The 19,212-nt window shown below is 46.1% G+C and overlaps 1 long non-coding RNA gene across 1 annotated transcript in view; it reads right to left on the bottom strand.

The window, feature by feature from the left end:
* The window catches only part of LOC311113942, a 28,958-nt gene extending 25,367 nt beyond the window's left edge, over positions 1 to 3,591 (bottom strand). Inside the window, exons 1-2 of the long non-coding RNA XR_014611060.1 lie at positions 3,504 to 3,591; positions 1,870 to 2,159 (exon numbers count right to left, since the gene is read on the bottom strand). This is a non-coding gene — a long non-coding RNA (uncharacterized lncRNA). The remainder of the gene's footprint in view (positions 1 to 1,869; positions 2,160 to 3,503) is intronic.
* Between the last annotated feature and the right edge of the window lie 15,621 nt (positions 3,592 to 19,212).

The raw sequence follows: 19,212 nt of genomic DNA, 5'->3' as shown, positions 1-19,212 counted from the left end.
AACCAGAAAGAACAGGCGCAATGGATTATGGTCATTGTAGTTAATTACCACGTTTCTGCATTGAACTAGGTTGAATAATATTTTGCTTAGTGAAAACTACAACTCCCTTCAGCCCAGCGGCCCACATAGTTCTTTACTTGATTTCTAATTGAACCAACTGTCAATTCATTGCTTAATAACCAGAAGAAACTAAGACATTTTGGTTAATCGCTCAGCACTAGATTAAACAGACCAGTCAACACACGCTCACACAATACACAGCACACAAACCAGTCAACACACACAAACCAAACAGCACACACACACACAAACCAGTCAACACACACACACACAAACCAGTCAACACACACAAACCAAACAACACACACACACACAGCCTTTTCATGAGCCTCTGACCTACTCGGTTCCCATTTGGACAGACATGATTGAGGTTTTAGTGAACTACCACTTGGCATCCACACCAGACCACAGCTACCTCACAAGTAAATCCAGACTTCAAGTAGCCAAAATAGAAATGCATCCGGAATTCTGTATACCACTGATGATGTGGCACAGAAGAGCACTGCCATATTCACACACAGGCTGCACTAGCCTATAGCCTAGCGTTGTCTTTGCCATAAAGGCTAAACTAGACAGACTGAACCATCTTATCTCTTTTGCTTCCCCATCTGGCCTGCTATCAACTAATGTTTCTTTGCAAAAAAGTTATGCTGAAGCAACTTTCCCTTATTTTAACGTATGATGTGACTGAAGTAGCCAATCTGATATATACCTTCTGTGGACCTAAGGCAAGCTGATAGTCTGTGGACCTAAGGCAAGCTGATAGTCTGTGGACCTAAGGCAAGCTGATAGTCTGTGGACCTAAGGCAAGCTGATAGTCTGTGGACCTAAGGCAACCTGATAGTCTGTGGACCTAAGGCAAACTGATAGTCTGTGGACCTAAGGCAAGCTGATAGTCTGTGGACCTAAGGCAAGCTGATAGTCTGTGGACCTAAGGCAACCTGATAGTCTGTGGACCTAAGGCAAACTGATAGTCTGTGGACCTAAGGCAAGCTGATAGTCTGTGGACCTAAGGCAAGCTGATAGTCTGTGGACCTAAGGCCAGCTGATAGTCTGTGGACCTAAGGCAAGCTGGCAGCAGAGTACAGAGCGTGGTCATTTGTGGGGAAACAGATCTGAACAAATGTTTTCCTCGATCAGCTTAATCCTGTGATGAACGATCACCATTCTTATGCTCCTGAGTTGGTCTAATCGCCTACCGGAAAAATCTACAAAGTAGACCATGTGACTTACCAGAACCCAGTTAGGTAATGACAAGTGGTATAATGAATAGCAGCAAACATCCCGTTAAGCCATTATACTACTGGTGTCCATGTGTACTACAGCCAATGCCTCTATATCAGGCTAGTATACCACAGCAGGGATTTCCCACATCTACAGTAGCGTATTTCACGTGCTATTCATTGACAGAACCCTATTTTTAAAAGTCATACAACAATAACGATCATGTTGCAACAGCTGTAATGTGAATGACAGTTTCATCGTGCAAAAAGTTGCTCGTAAGCTGTCATGTGGAGTTGTGGCTAGCTGCCATAATGGTCAGATCCACCTCTGGATCAGGGTCCCAATGTCTGATAACATGGGACGAGCCAAACACACTGAAGGCAGACTCAGGTAAAACCAGGGTCCCTATCTTAGTGTATTAGGGTCTATACTGACTTGTGTTTTGACCTGCTGTCATATGAGTTGTGTTGTGGCGTAGCTCTGGTCCAGGTCGGTAGTGCCTGTTCCTCTTAGCAGAGGAACGCGTAGTAATGCCCTGGACCAGAGCTATGCTGTGGCTTGATATTGGCTAGCTGCTGGACCTACCTGTAGCTCTGATCCTTGTACTCGACAGTCCATGTACTTCTCCCAGGCAAAGGCCAGGTTAGCCAGGTGTGGATTGGCCATGTCCCAGGGCTGTAGGTGTACTCCAGGCAGCGGAACCAAGGTAGGGTTGGGGACAGGGACTCACTCCTCGTCTGAGGAAGTCAAATGTTAACCAGGGCCAGCTCAGTTCAGTTCAACAGTCAGTTCATCCTAGTGAGTCACACATAATCCATGACGTCTGGCTGTAGCTAGAACAGATGGTTGGAAGTGTTGCTTCTGTTTGTTGGTTCCTGCAGAAAACATCATAATAAAACAAGTGTTGACGCTTGGGCAAACATCACCATCATCTTGCTGGGTGTCTGTACAGAAAAAAGACTGTAGTTGGTAAGCCGCTAGCTAGCTAGCTAAATATATATTTAAACTAATATTAAGTCAATAAATAAATGACAATTTCTATAATTTCCACTGTCTTCTCACATCATAACTAACCTAACACAGCAGGCGTTAAAGAAACGGCTGAAACTAGATCCCCGACATACTGGTCTTCAGGAGAAAAAGGTTATCTTCTGCACTGTTCAACCAATCCAGTAAATGTGGAGGAGTTAAGATAAGAACGTCCACTTGTTAAAGGGATACTTAGGGATTTTGGCAATGAGGCCCTTTATCTACTTAACCAGTCAGGTGAACAGGTGGATACCATTTTTATGTCTCTGTGTCCCGTATGAAGGAAGTTAGAGGTAGTTTCGCGAGACAGCGTTAACGCAATGACTGGAAGTCTATGGGTATCTGCTAACATACTGGGTATCTGCTAGCATGCTAGTAGATACCCATAGACTTCCAGTCAATGCGCTAACGCTAGTTCGCGTTGGCTCGCGAAACGACCTCTGACTTCCTTCATACTGGACACAGAGACATAAAAATGGTATCCACGAGTTCATCTGACTCTGGGGAAGTAGATAAAGGGCCTCATTGCCAAAATCCAGAAGTATCCCTTTAACGTCCAAAAGCGAAAGTCGCATCACAGGCTCTCTAGGGTACACGGCAGAGGCTACTGCCGCGTTCAAAACATCTGGGAACTCGGAATAATAAGATTTTTAAAATGACGTCAGTGATCTTCAGGTCTGATAGTCAGAGCTCTAGAATGAAGCCCTTTCAAATCGATTTTTCCCAGTCCGAGTTCCCAGTTGTTTTGAACGCAATGAAGTTAGAAGTTGGAGATTTCTCAGTTTCCCAGTTGTTTTGAACGCGGCATACATCACAACTGACTGCATGGTAATGCCAACCGCTGGCTAGTAACTGTCAACAGTTGCTATCCTTTTAGATAGCATACTAGCGACATAGCTAGCTATGCTAGCTTCCTGTGTCTGGCAAGGAGCAACGGCATATTTCAATATTAAAATCCTGGACAGTGCTTACTGTTTGAAACGGGATGGCTGGAGAGTGGAATTACGGGCTCCAGTGGACCATTTCCCCACTGGCTAAGTTAGCTAGCTGCACTGCTAACTGGAGCTGTCAAACTGAAACGTCCCGCATCTCCAACTACGTTCCAAAGCCGTTATAAAGCTTCAAACGACCACTCCTTCACTTTACAAAGCAACTGAAAAACGGCTAGTAGCTTAGCTATTCTCACATACCCGTTCCTATGAGTGTCCAGGACGCTCTCCAAGCTGCGAAACTATCCACCGTTGAGATATCATACGGAATACACAAACCGAGGAAGACAACCGCAACCGGGGGATCTGCGGTCTAGTCGCCATTGGATAAAAAAAGAGGCTGACCTCCCGATCAGTCAAACGTCTTCTTTACGGACACGCTCTGACTCACCCGTCAATCATCTGACGTCATCAGTGTCCCCCTCAGTGGGCGGGGTCTCTCTCTGTGGGCAGGGTCTCTCTCTAAAACAGGGCGCGCGCTCAACGACCGTACAAAGGGGCACGCACGAAGCAGTCGGTTTTCACCGGATGCATTGACAGAAGGTTGAATGTTTTTTGAAGCACAGTTACTAGACAGGAATTTGCGCTGAATTCAGCGAAAACAAATGCCCTACTACAAACACACGGTGCAACGGAGCCTTTTTTTTTTTTTTATACACTGAGTGAGCTCTTTTATAGACCTATACAGTGAGAGAAAATCAGGATGTGACGCAAGGAAGTGGGAAGAGCCAAGCATGAGCTAGTGAGATCCTATTGGCGCGTTCTAGTATTTATTTGCATATTTCCGTTAGGGAACGCCCATTGTGTGCAATAACTCAACTCGCCCTTGCAACTCCTAAACAACGCGATTTTTTTGAAACTTTGGTAAAGAGTAAAGTCTACAAAACGCAGCGCACTCTGTTTGTTACATATTCTAGTTTTGTAAACAGAAAATTGTATGGAGATTAAATGTTTAATCAATGAGAAAATTAGCAGAATGTCGGCCAAAATCCATCTCGCTCCATCTTCTCCCACTGGCCACTGGGCGTCCGCTCATCACCAAATCAAATCAAATCAAATCAAATGATATTGTCCGCATACACATATTTAGCAGATGCTATTGCCAGTGTAGCGAAATGCTTGTGTTTCTAGCTCCAACAGTGCAGTAATATCTAACAATACACAACAATACACACAAATCTAAAAGTAGAATAATTGAATTAATAAACATTTAAATATTAGAAACAGCAATGTCAGAGTCAGAAGTATAAGTATATACAGTACCAGTCAAAAGTTTGGATACACCTAGTCATGCAAGGTTTTTTCTTTATTTTTACTATTTTCTACATTGTAGAATAATAGTGAAGATATCAAAACTGTGAAATAACACATATGGAATCATCTAGTAACCAAAAAAGTGTTAAACAAATCAACACATATTTTATATTTGAGATTCTTCAAATAGCCACCCTTTGCCTTAATGACAGCTTTGAACCCTCTTGGCATGCTTGAGCACCTGGAATGCTTTACCAACAGTCTTGAAGGAGTTCCCACATATGCTGAGCACTTGTTGGCTGCTTTTCCTACACTCTGCCGTCCGACTCATCCCAAACCATCTCAATTGGGTTGAGGTCGGGTGATTGTGGAGGCCAGGTCATCTGATGCAGCACTCCATTACTCTCCTTCTTGGTAAAATAGCCCTTACACAGCCTGGAGGTGTGTTGGGTCATTGTCCTGTCGAAAAACAAAGCCCAAACCAGATGGGATGGCATATCGCAACAGAATGCAAAGTGCAAAGCTGTCGTCAAGGCAAAGGGTGGCATTTTGAAGAATCTCAAATATAAAATATATTTTGATTTGTTTAACACTTTTTTGGTTACTAGATGATTCCATATGTGTTATTTCATAGTTTTGATGTCTTCACTATTATTCTACAATGTAGAAAATAGTACAAATAAAGAAAAACCCTTGAAAGAGTAAGTGTGTCCAAACTTTTGACTGGTACTGTATGTGATGGGATGTGTTATGTTGATAGAACATATAGTACAGTTGTCACGATCGTCTTGAAAAGTAGCGGGCCAAGGCGCAGCGTGAGATGCGTACATATTTATTTTATTGTACACCACAGCGAACAAAACACCAAACGAAACGTGAAGTCCTTCGACACAAACACAAATCAAAAGGAACAAGAAACCACAAACACAAAGTGAAAGACAGACAGTTAAATATGGCTCCCAATCAGAGACAACCAGCTGACACTCGTTGCCTCTGATTGGGAGTCACTCAGGCCAACCTAGAAATACAAACATAGAATATAACACCCTGGCTCAACATACGAGAGTCCCCAGAGCCAGGGCGTGACAGTACCCCCCCCCAAAGGCGCGGACTCCGGCCGCGCCAACCAAACACAACAGGGGAGGGACCGGGTGGGCACTCCGCCTCGGCGGTGGATCCGGCTCCGGGCATGACTCCCACTCCCTCTCTAACCCCCCAAAGCACCCCTGATCCGGTCTGGCCCTGCTGGCCGGAGCTGGACTGAACACTGGTGGAGCAGGAACGGATCGGACCGGGCTGACGATGCGCACCCCTGGCTTGGTGCGTGGAGTAGCAACTGGCCGGACCGGGCTGACGATACGTACCCCTGACTTGGTGCGTGGAGCAGGAATGGACCGGACCGGGCTGACGAAGCGCACCCCTGGCTTGGTGCGTGGAGTAGCCACTGGCCGGACCGGGCTGACGATACGCACCCCTGGCTTGGTGCGGGGAACAGGCGCGGGCCGTGCTGGACTGACGACGCACACCACTGGCCTGGTGTGGAGAGCAGGAGCGGGCCGGACAGGGCTGACGAAACGCACCACAGACTTGGTGTGGAGAGCAGGAATGGGCCGGACTGGGCTGGCGACGCGCACCACAGACTTGGTGCGGAGAGCAGGAACAGGCCGGACAGGGCTGACGAAACGCACCACAGACTTGGTGCGGGGAGCAGGAATGGGCCGGACTGGGCTGGCGACGCGCACCACAGACTTGGTGCGGAGAGCAGGAACGGGCCGGACAGGGCTGACGAAACGCACCACAGACTTGGTGCGGGGAGCAGGAACAGGCCGGACAGGGCTGACGAAACGCACCACAGACTTGGTGCGGGGAGCAGGAACAGGCCGGGCCGGGCTGACGACACGCACCACAGGCTCGATGCGAGGAACAGGAACAGGCCGGACCGTACTGGGGACACACACCACTGGCCCTACGCAGGGATCAGGAACGGGCCGGACCGGACTGGTAACACACCCCAGTACCTCTCGCCGTGCCTCCACACTTTCCCTCTCCTCTGTGACCAGTGGCCCCCTTAACCTGGCGGCCTTCTCTGCCAACCCTCTGCACCACTCTATCCCGTACTCCTGCTGCCCCGTCGTCCACGGCGTGAGCCCCCCCCTAAAAATTTTCTGGGCTTGTCTCTCCCCCGTGGACCAGGCCTCCATGGTTCTCGTCCAATTCTCTCTCCACTTCTCGTAATTCCAGCCTTTCTCCTCATCACGCTGCTTGACCCAGTCGTGGTGGTTTCTTCTGTCACGATCGTCTTGAAAAGTAGCGGGCCAAGGCGCAGCGTGAGATGCGTACATATTTATTTTATTGTACACCACAGCGAACAAAACACCAAACGAAACGTGAAGTCCTTCGACACAAACACAAATCAAAAGGAACAAGAAACCACAAACACAAAGTGAAAGACAGACAGTTAAATATGGCTCCCAATCAGAGACAACCAGCTGACACTCGTTGCCTCTGATTGGGAGTCACTCAGGCCAACCTAGAAATACAAACATAGAATATAACACCCTGGCTCAACATACGAGAGTCCCCAGAGCCAGGGCGTGACAACAGTGCTGTGAACAAGTATTTGCCCCCTTTCTGATTTTCCCTATTTATGCATATTTGTGATACTGAATGTTATGAGCTCTTCAACCAAAACCTAATATTAGATAAAGGGAACCTGAGTTTACAAATATTTTTATTGTACTTATTTCATTTATTTAATTAACAAAAAAATATGCAACACCCAATTCCCCTGTGCGAAAAAGTAATTGCCCCCTTACACTCAATAACTGCTTGTGCCACCTTTAGATGCAAATGACTGAAACCAAATGCTTCCTGTAGTTGTTGCTCAGTCTCTCACATTGCTGTGAAAGAATTTTGGCCCACACTGCTTTAACTCAGTGACATTTGTGGGTTTTCAAGCATGAACTGCTCGTTTCAAGTCCTGCCACAACATCCCAATATGGATTAAGATTGGACTTCGAGTAGGCCATTCCAAAACTTCAAATTTGTTGCTTTTTAACTATTTTCATGTAGACTTGATTGTGTGTTTCGGATCATTGTCTTGCTGCGTGACCCAGCTGCTCTTCAGCTTCAGCTCACAGACGGATGGTCTGACATTCTCCTGTAGAATTCTCTGATACAGAGCAGAATTCATGGTTCCTTCTATTAAGGCAAGTCGTCCAGGTCCTGAGGCAGCAAAGCATCCCCAAACCATCACACTACCAACACCAGAATAATATACAGTGCCTTCAGAAATTATTCAGACCCATTGACCTTTTCCACATTTTGTTAGGTCACAGCCTTATTCTAAAATTGATTAAAATAAATAAGCAATTCTCATCAATACCCCATAATGACAAAGCAAAAACAGTTTTTTTGAAATGTTTGCAAATTTAATAAAAATAGAAAAAAAGATACCTTATTTACATAACTATTCAGACCATTTGCTATGAGACTCGAAATTGAGCTCAGGTGCATCCTGTTTCCATTGATCATCCTTGAGATGTTTCTACAACTTGATTGGAGTCCATCTGTGGTAAATTCAATTGATTGGACATGATTTGGAAAGGCACTGTCACGCCCTGACCTTAGAGATCACACACCTGTCTATATAAGGTCCCACAGTTGACAGTGCATGTCAGAGCAAAAACCAATAATAATATAATAATATGCCATTTAGCAGACGCTTTTATCCAAAGCGACTTACAGTCATGCGTGCATACATTTTTGTGTATGGGTGGTCCCGGGGATCGAACCCACTACCTTGGCGTTACAAGCGCCGTGCTCTACCAGCTGAGCTACAGAGGTCGAAGGAATTGCTCCGAGACAGGATTGTTTCGAGGCACAGATCTGGGGAAGGGTACCAAAAAATGTCTGCATCATTGAAGGTCCCCAAGAAAACAGTGGCCTCCATAAAAAAAACAGAAATATCACATTTACATAAGTATTCAGTCCCTTTATACTCAGTACTTTGTTGAAGCACCTTTGGCAGCCTCGAGTCTTCTTGGATATGATGCTACAAGCTTGGCACGCCTGTATTTGGGGAGTTTCTCCCATTCTTCTCTGCAGATCCTCTCAAGATCTGTCAGGTTGGATGGGGAGCGTCGCTGCACAGCTATTTTCAGGTCTCTCCAGAGATGTTAGATCGGGTTTAAGTCCGGGCTCTGGCTGGGCCACTCAAGGGCATTCAGAGACTTGTCCCGAAGCCACTCCTGCGTTGTCTTGGCTGTGTGCTTAGGGTTGTTGTCCTGTTGGAAGGTGAACCTTCACCCCAGTCTGAGGACCTGAGCGCTCTGGAGCATGTTTTCATCAAGGATCTCTCTGTACTTTGCTCCATTCATCTTTCCCTCGATCCTGACTAGTCTCCCAGTCCCTGTCACTGAAAAACACCCACAGCATGATGCTGCCACCACCATACTTCATGGTGCCAGGTTTCCTCCAGACGTGACGCTTGGCATTCAGGCCAAAGTATTCAATCTTGGTTTCATCAGACAAGAGAATCTTGTTTCTCATGGTCTGAGAGTCTTTAGGTGCCTTTTGGCAAACTCCAAGCGGGCTGTCATGTGCCTTTTACTGAGGAGTGGTTTCCGTCTGGCCACTCTACCATAAAGGCCTGATTGGTGGAGTGCTGCAGATGTGATTGTCCTTCTGGAAGGTTCTCCCATCTCCACAGAGGAACTCTAGAGCTCTGTCAGAGTGACCTCCCTGACCAAGGCCCTTCTCCCCCGATTGCTCAGTTTGGCCGGGTGGCCAGCTCTAGGAAGAGTCTTGGTGGTTCCAAACTTCTTCCATTTAAGAATGATGGAGGCCACTGTGTTCTTGGGGACCTTCAATGCTGCAGAAATGTTTTGGTACCCTTCCCCAGATCTGTGCCTCGACACAATCCTGTCTCGGAGCTCTACGGACAATTCCTTCAACCTCATGACTTGGTTTTTGCTCTGACATGCACTGTCAACTGTGGGACCTTATATAGACAGGTGTGTGCCTTTCCAAATCATGTCCAATCAATTGAATTTACCACAAGTGGACTCCAATTGAATTTACCACAGGTGGACTCCAATCAATTTGTAGAAACATCTCAAGGATGATCAATGGAAACAGGATGCACCTGAGCTCAATTTCGAGTCTCATAGCAAACGGTCTGAATACTTATGTAAATAAGGTATTTCTGTTTGTTATTTTTAATAAATTATGCAAGAATATCTAAAAACCTGTTTTTGCTTTGTCATTATGGGGTATTGTGTGTAGATTGCTGAGGATTTCTTTTTTTAAATCCATTTTAGAATAAGGCTGTAACGTAACAAAATGTGGGAAATGTCAAGGGGTCTGAATACTTTTCGAATGCCCTGTATATACAGCAATAGTTTAATAGGATGGCATTGACTAGAATACAGTAAATACATATGAGATGTGTAAAGCAGTATGTAAACTTTATTAAAGTGACTAGTGTTCCATTATTAAAGTGGCCAGTGATTCCATGTCTATGTACATAGGGCAGCAGCCTCTATGGTGCAGGGTTGAGTAGCCGGGTGGTAGCCGGCTAGTGATGGCTATTTAACAGTCTGATGGCCTTGAGATGTAACCGGGTGGAGGCTGGCTAGTGATGGCTATTTAACAGTCTGATGGCCTTGAGATGTAACCGGGTGGTAGCCGGCTAGTGGTGGCTATTTAACAGTCTGATGGCCTTGAGATAGAAGCTGTTTTTCAGTCTCTCGGTCCCAGCTTTGATGCACTTGTACTGACCTCGCCTTCTGGATGGTAGCGGGGTGAACAGGCCGTGGCTCGGGTGGCTGAGGTCCTTGATATTTGGTAGTGAGTGGAAACGAAGTATCTGGCTCATTGTTCTATCTGTGGCTTTACTAGGCTATTCAGAATGGTACCGAGCTGAGCCTAGGCCAGCTGCTGAGTGAGAAGAAGCTGGGGATGTACAGTGCCTTCACAAAGTATTCACACCCCTTTTACCACATTTTGTTGCGTTACAGCCTGAACAGTCCCAAATGGCATCCCAGATGGCATCCTATTCACTATGTAGGACACTCATTTTAACCAGGACCCATAGAGATCTGGTCAAAAGTAGTACCCTAAATAGTGAATAGGGGCGCCATCTGGGAGGCCTCCGCATCAGTTGGAAATACCTGTGTTCCATTTCGTCGACAACGAGATGATGGACCGACTGTTCTAGTTTTTTGTTCTAGGCAGCACATAGGCTAAATGACGTTCTTGTTTCTGATGTCATCTAATTTCAATTCCCATAAATGCGTAGCCTACACTACACATAACGTGAATACTTTAAATTGTATCAACATTTCTGTGAGAATAGACAATATCGAAAATGATATTACGGCAACCTCTGTAACATTAGCTCAGTAACAGTAACACTCGATGATATGGCAACAAACACATCGATATATGAATCGCAGGCAGCATTGGAAACTAAGTCAACACCGTCATCTAATGGTGTATAATAGCAGAACACACGTTGGCCATTGCAATACATTATTCTGGCCTGCTGACGCCAGGGGGCACCATAACTCCACTTACAAGAAGTTGCCCTTGAAGTAAAAACACATTTTATTTCACATCTCTGTGAAATCTAGATGTATGTATGGTACGTTTTTGTATTTAAAAGTCTTTGTAAGTAGCTTTCTGTACCACCTTATGAATTTGTTGTTCAAAAACAAAAACATCTGACACGTCTGTAAAAAAAAAAAGTTTTTTTATTGGATAGCTGCACAGGATGTACAGTAAACTCCTCTCTGCCACTCCAGCAGCGAATACAGTCGACTCTGTTACATACTTCAGTATGGTGTTTAAATGGGGACATGGGGGTGATCTGATGCCACACATTTCACAGAACATGGAAGGGAGTCATGACAAGCTAAGATTTATTTTGTCCAACAGTTGGCTTGATATCATAATACTAATACAAAACAATTTCACATTGATTTTCCTTGAAATACTCTTAACAGCACCATAGAACAATGTATTTATACTTTTAAAGTATTTATTTACAATTCAAAAAAATTTAAACGTATGTGACTTTATAACGGGATTAAGATAAAAAATTTGAAATAAAACGTCAGTGAGATAAAAGGAGAAAAGACGGCAAGGTTTCAGTGGCGATATTTAGAACAGCTACAGTCTAGAGATCATAGAAATATAATCTTATAGAAAGGGCTTGGTACCTCTAAACCTGGTCACTTCACAGATAAACTGTTGGCTGCCAGACTACCTCATTATGCCATCAATGGTATGAATGGTGAGGCCCGTTCTATGGTTTATATTTCTACGTTAAGAGACTAGCAGCATCTAACTCCTCAGGGTAACCAGAGAAGACATTAGGCTATCTATCTATGGTTACGTTCTAGGCCGACTACATTGCATTCTTTGTTGCATTGCATCAACCAAAGGTTACATACCACATCACCGAATGCGCAGCCAGCCACCACTTTTGCTATATTATATCAGATTGCTGGTATATAAAGGGCTTTATAAAATTACATGTTATTGATTGATTGATTGGTTAATATATCGAATGATGTGGTTAGCAGATATACTGTATGTTAATTCAACACACATCCAGGTGTTGTGAGATCTGGCAGGCGTCTACAATGTAGTCAGCCTGGAATCAAATCAAGTCCAATTGGATTCGTCACATGCTTTGTAAACAACAGGTGTAGACTAACATTGAAATGCTTTCTTACGGGTTCTTTTCCAACAATGCAGAGTTAACGATAAAGATAAAATACATATAATGTAGCCATTATCTCTGAGTCCCCTGTCTGTCTCTCCATCTCAAAACCTGCCCCCCCGCCCCTCTCCATCTCAAAACCTGCCCCCCGCCCCTCTCCATCTCAAAACCTGCCCCCCGCCCCTCTCCATCTCAAAACCTGCCCCCGTCCCTCTCCACCTCAAAACCTGCCCCTGTCCCTCTCCATCTCAAAACCTGCCCCCCGCCCCTCTCCACCTCAAAACCTGCCCCCCGCCCCTCTCCACCTCAAAACCTGCCCCCGTCCCTCTCCACACAGCTGACGACCAGCGCGTTGTCGGGACACAGACAGGAGCGACCTTTGGGTGTGGCCAAACATAGGTGGGTGCATCCTCCATTGTTCACAGCACAGTAGTTTTGACCTGGTGGTAAAAAAAAACAGACATTAGTTAACACGCAGTGTTGATATTGAGTATTCCCTCTGTAAGCCCTGTGATAGACTAGCGTTCTGTCCAGGGGGTTGTAAAAGCTGCCTCACGCAGAAACAAGTTCCCGCCATATGGGCTGTTCTGGCTCAGACAAGGCGACCCGGTTCTGGCTCAGACAAGGCGACCCGGTTCTGGCTCAGACAAGGCGACCCGGTTCTGGCTCAGACAAGGCGACCCGGTTCTGGCTCAGACAAGGCGACCCGGTTCTGGCTCAGACAAGGCGACCCGGTTCTGGCTCAGACAAAGCGACCCACTGGGCACAGACGTCAGTTCAAAGTACAGTTTTCACATTTGATATTCAGGATCTACAGTCCCTGGTTCCTTGTGTAATGCTATCTAGCTTGTATTCATCCCTCCCTTCACACAGTAACCCCTAGTAGCCCTTATCTCCACTAGGAATAAGATGAAAACATGGAAGGTAATGACCCTCCTCCCTGCTGACAGTGGTACCATAGGGAGATAGGGATGGGTTATAGAGTTCTGCTGCTGACAGTGGTACCATAGGGAGATAGGGATGGGTTATAGAGTTCTGCTGCTGACAGTGGTACCATAGGGAGATAGGGATGGGTTACTGAGTTATAGAGTTCTGCTGCTGACAGTGGTACCATAGGGAGATAGGGATGGGTTACTGAGTTATAGAGTTCGGCTGCTGACAGTGGTACCATAGGGAGATAGGGATGGGTTACTGAGTTATAGAGTTCTGCTGCTGACAGTGGTACCATAGGGAGATAGGGATGGGTTACTGAGTTATAGAGTTCTGCTGCTGACAGTGGTACCATAGGGAGATAGGGATGGTTTACTGAGTTATAGAGTTCTGCTGCTGACAGTGGTACCATAGGGAGATAGGGATGGGTTACTGAGTTATAGAGTTCTGCTGCTGACAGTGGTACCATAGGGAGATAGGGATGGTTTACTGAGTTATAGAGTTCTGCTGCTGACAGTGGTACCATAGGGAGATAGGGATGGTTTACTGAGTTATAGAGTTCTGCTGCTGACAGTGGTACCATAGGGAGATAGGGATGGGTTACTGAGTTATAGAGTTCTGCTGCTGACAGTGGTACCATAGGGAGATAGGGATGGGTTACTGAGTTATAGAGTTCTGCTGCTGACAGTGGTACCATAGGGAGATAGGGATGGGTTACTGAGTTATAGAGTTCTGCTGCTGACAGTGGTACCATAGGGAGATAGGGATGGGTTACTGAGTTATAGAGTTCTGCTGCTGACAGTGGTACCATAGGGAGATAAGGATGGGTTACTGAGTTATAGAGTTCTGCTGCTGACAGTGGTACCATAGGGAGATAGGGATGGGTTACTGAGTTATAGAGTTCTGCTGCTGACAGTGGTACCATAGGGAGATAGGGATGGGTTACTGAGTTATAGAGTTCTGCTGCTGACAGTGGTACCATAGGGAGATAGGGATGGGTTACTGAGTTATAGAGTTCTGCTGCTGACAGTGGTACCATAGGGAGATAGGGATGGGTTACTGAGTTATAGAGTTCTGCTGCTGACAGTGGTACCATAGGGAGATAGGGATGGGTTACTGAGTTATAGAGTTCTGCTGCTGACAGTGGTACCATAGGGAGATAGGGATGGGTTATAGAGTTCTGCTGCTGACAGTGGTACCATAGGGAGATAGGGATGGGTTACTGAGTTATAGAGTTCTGCTGCTGACAGTGGTACCATAGGGAGATAGGGATGGGTTACTGAGTTATAGAGTTCTGCTGCTGACAGTGGTACCATAGGGAGATAGGGATGGGTTACTGAGTTATAGAGTTCTGCTGCTGACAGTGGTACCATAGGGAGATAGGGATGGGTTACTGAGTTATAGAGTTCTGCTGCTGACAGTGGTACCATAGGGAGATAGGGATGGGTTACTGAGTTATAGAGTTCTGCTGCTGACAGTGGTACCATAGGGAGATAGGGATGGGTTACTGAGTTATAGAGTTCTGCTGCTGACAGTGGTACCATAGGGAGATAGGGATGGGTTACTGAGTTATAGAGTTCTGCTGCTGACAGTGGTACCATAGGGAGATAGGGATGGGTTACTGAGTTATAGAGTTCTGCTGCTGACAGTGGTACCATAGGGAGATAGCGATGGGTTACTGAGTTATAGAGTTCTGCTGCTGACAGTGGTACCATAGGGAGATAGGGATGGGTTACTGAGTTATAGAGTTCTGCTGCTGACAGTGGTACCATAGGGAGATAGGGATGGGTTACTGAGTTATAGAGTTCTGCTGCTGACAGTGGTACCATAGGGAGATAGGGATGGGTTACTGAGTTATAGAGTTCTGCTGCTGACAGTGGTACCATAGGGAGATAGGGATGGGTTACTGAGTTATAGAGTTCTGCTGCTGACAGTGGTACCATAGGGAGATAGGGATGGGTTACTGAGTTATAGAGTTCTGCTGCTGACAGTGGTACCATAGGGAGATAGGGATGGGTTACTGAGTTATAGAGTTCTGCTGCTGACAGTGGTACCATAGGGAGATAGGGATGGGTTACTGAGTTATAGAGTTCTGCTGCTGACAGTGGTACCATAGGGAGATAGGGATGGGTTACTGAGTTATAGAGTTCTGCTGCTGACAGTGGTACCATAGGGAGATAGGGATGGGTTACTGTGTTATAGAGTTCTGCTGCTGACAGTGGTACCATAGGAGATAGGGATGGGTTACTGAGTTATAGAGTTCTGCTGCTGACAGTGGTACCATAGGGAGATAGGGATGGGTTACTGAGTTATAGAGTTCTGCTGCTGACAGTGGTACCATAGGGAGATAGGGATGGGTTACTGAGTTATAGAGTTCTGCTGCTGACAGTGGTACCATAGGGAGATAGGGATGGGTTACTGAGTTATAGAGTTCTGCTGCTGACAGTGGTACCATAGGGAGATAGGGATGGGTTACTGAGTTATAGAGTTCTGCTGCTGACAGTGGTACCATAGGGAGATAGCGATGGGTTACTGAGTTATAGAGTTCTGCTGCTGACAGTGGTACCATAGGGAGATAGGGATGGGTTACTGAGTTATAGAGTTCTGCTGCTGACAGTGGTACCATAGGGAGATAGGGATGGGTTACTGAGTTATAGAGTTCTGCTGCTGACAGTGGTACCATAGGGAGATAGGGATGGGTTACTGAGTTATAGAGTTCTGCTGCTGACAGTGGTACCATAGGGAGATAGGGATGGGTTACTGAGTTATAGAGTTCTGCTGCTGACAGTGGTACCATAGGGAGATAGGGATGGGTTACTGAGTTATAGAGTTCTGCTGCTGACAGTGGTACCATAGGGAGATAGGGATGGGTTACTGAGTTATAGAGTTCTGCTGCTGACAGTGGTACCATAGGGAGATAGGGATGGGTTACTGAGTTATAGAGTTCTGCTGCTGACAGTGGTACCATAGGGAGATAGGGATGGGTTACTGAGTTATAGAGTTCTGCTGCTGACAGTGGTACCATAGGGAGATAGGGATGGGTTACTGAGTTATAGAGTTCTGCTGCTGACAGTGGTACCATAGGGAGATAGCGATGGGTTACTGAGTTATAGAGTTCTGCTGCTGACAGTGGTACCATAGGGAGATAGGGATGGGTTACTGAGTTATAGAGTTCTGCTGCTGACAGTGGTACCATAGGGAGATAGGGATGGGTTACTGAGTTATAGAGTTCTGCTGCTGACAGTGGTACCATAGGGAGATAGGGATGGGTTACTGAGTTATAGAGTTCTGCTGCTGACAGTGGTACCATAGGGAGATAGGGATGGGTTACTGAGTTATAGAGTTCTGCTGCTGACAGTGGTACCATAGGGAGATAGGGATGGGTTACTGAGTTATAGAGTTCTGCTGCTGACAGTGGTACCATAGGGAGATAGGGATGGGTTACTGAGTTATAGAGTTCTGCTGCTGACAGTGGTACCATAGGGAGATAGGGATGGATTATAGAGTTCTGCTGCTGACAGTGGTACCATAGGGAGATAGCGATGGGTTACTGAGTTATAGAGTTCTGCTGCTGACAGTGGTACCATAGGGAGATAGGGATGGGTTATAGAGTTCTGCTGCTGACAGTGGTACCATAGGGAGATAGGGATGGGTTACTGAGTTATAGAGTTCTGCTGCTGACAGTGGTACCATAGGGAGATAGGGATGGGTTACTGAGTTATAGAGTTCTGCTGCTGACAGTGGTACCATAGGGAGATAGGGATGGGTTACTGAGTTATAGAGTTCTGCTGCTGACAGTGGTACCATAGGGAGATAGGGATGGGTTACTGAGTTATAGAGTTCTGCTGCTGACAGTGGTACCATAGGGAGATAGGGATGGTTTACTGAGTTATAGAGTTCTGCTGCTGACAGTGGTACCATAGGGAGATAGGGATGGGTTACTGAGTTATAGAGTTCTGCTGCTGACAGTGGTACCATAGGGAGATAGGGATGGGTTACTGAGTTATAGAGTTCTGCTGCTGACAGTGGTACCATAGGGAGATAGGGATGGTTTACTGAGTTATAGAGTTCTGCTGCTGACAGTGGTACCATAGGGAGATAGGGATGGGTTACTGAGTTATAGAGTTCTGCTGCTGACAGTGGTACCATAGGGAGATAGGGATGGGTTACTGAGTTATAGAGTTCTGCTGCTGACAGTGGTACCATAGGGAGATAGGGATGGGTTACTGAGTTATAGAGTTCTGCTGCTGACAGTGGTACCATAGAGAGATAGGGATGGGTTACTGAGTTATAGAGTTCTGCTGCTGACAGTGGTACCATAGGGAGATAGGGATGGGTTACTGAGTTATAGAGTTCTGCTGCTGACAGTGGTACCATAGGGAGATAGGGATGGGTTACTGAGTTATAGAGTTCTGCTGCTGACAGTGGTACCATAGGGAGATAGGGATGGGTTATAGAGTTCTGCTGCTGACAGTGGTACCATAGGGAGATAGGGATGGGTTATAGAGTTCTGCTGCTGATAGTGGTACCATAGGGAGATAGGGATGGGTTATAGAGTTCTGCTGCTGAAAGTGGTACCATAGGGAGATAGGGATGGGTTATAGAGTTCTGCTGCTGACAGTGGTACCATAGGGAGATAGGGATGGGTTATAGAGTTCTGCTGCTGACAGTGGTACCATAGGGAGATAGGGATGGGTTATAGAGTTCTGCTGCTGACAGTGGTACCATAGGGAGATAGGGATGGGTTACTGAGTTATAGAGTTCTGCTGCTGACAGTGGTACCATAGGGAGATAGGGATGGTTTACTGAGTTATAGAGTTCTGCTGCTGACAGTGGTACCATAGGGAGATAGGGATGGGTTACTGAGTTATAGAGTTCTGCTGCTGACAGTGGTACCATAGGGAGATAGGGATGGTTTACTGAGTTATAGAGTTCTGCTGCTGACAGTGGTACCATAGGGAGATAGGGATGGGTTACTGAGTTATAGAGTTCTGCTACTGACAGTGGTACCATAGGGAGATAGGGATGGGTTATAGAGTTCTGCTGCTGACAGTGGTACCATAGGGAGATAGGGATGGGTTACTGAGTTATAGAGTTCTGCTGCTGACAGTGGTACCATAGGGAGATAGGGATGGGTTACTGAGTTATAGAGTTCTGCTGCTGACAGTGGTACCATAGGGAGATAGGGATGGTTTACTGAGTTATAGAGTTCTGCTGCTGACAGTGGTACCATAGGGAGATAGGGATGGGTTACTGAGTTATAGAGTTCTGCTGCTGACAGTGGTACCATAGAGAGATAGGGATGGGTTACTGAGTTATAGAGTTCTGCTGCTGACAGTGGTACCATAGGGAGATAGGGATGGGTTACTGAGTTATAGAGTTCTGCTGCTGACAGTGGTACCATAGGGAGATAGGGATGGGTTACTGAGTTATAGAGTTCTGCTGCTGACAGTGGTACCATAGGGAGATAGGGATGGATTATAGAGTTCTGCTGCTGACAGTGGTACCATAGGGAGATAGCGATGGGTTACTGAGTTATAGAGTTCTGCTGCTGACAGTGGTACCATAGGGAGATAGGGATGGGTTATAGAGTTCTGCTGCTGACAGTGGTACCATAGGGAGATAGGGATGGGTTACTGAGTTATAGAGTTCTGCTGCTGACAGTGGTACCATAGGGAGATAGGGATGGGTTACTGAGTTATAGAGTTCTGCTGCTGACAGTGGTACCATAGGGAGATAGGGATGGGTTACTGAGTTATAGAGTTCTGCTGCTGACAGTGGTACCATAGGGAGATAGGGATGGGTTACTGAGTTATAGAGTTCTGCTGCTGACAGTGGTACCATAGGGAGATAGGGATGGTTTACTGAGTTATAGAGTTCTGCTGCTGACAGTGGTACCATAGGGAGATAGGGATGGGTTACTGAGTTATAGAGTTCTGCTGCTGACAGTGGTACCATAGGGAGATAGGGATGGTTTACTGAGTTATAGAGTTCTGC

Source organism: Coregonus lavaretus (assembly GCF_964263955.1).
Source record: "Coregonus lavaretus genome assembly, contig: HAP1_SCAFFOLD_855, whole genome shotgun sequence".
Taxonomy (NCBI): Eukaryota; Metazoa; Chordata; class Actinopteri; order Salmoniformes; family Salmonidae; genus Coregonus; species Coregonus lavaretus.
Note: the sequence above shows the minus strand (reverse complement) of the source record. Positions and strands in the feature narration are given on the sequence as shown.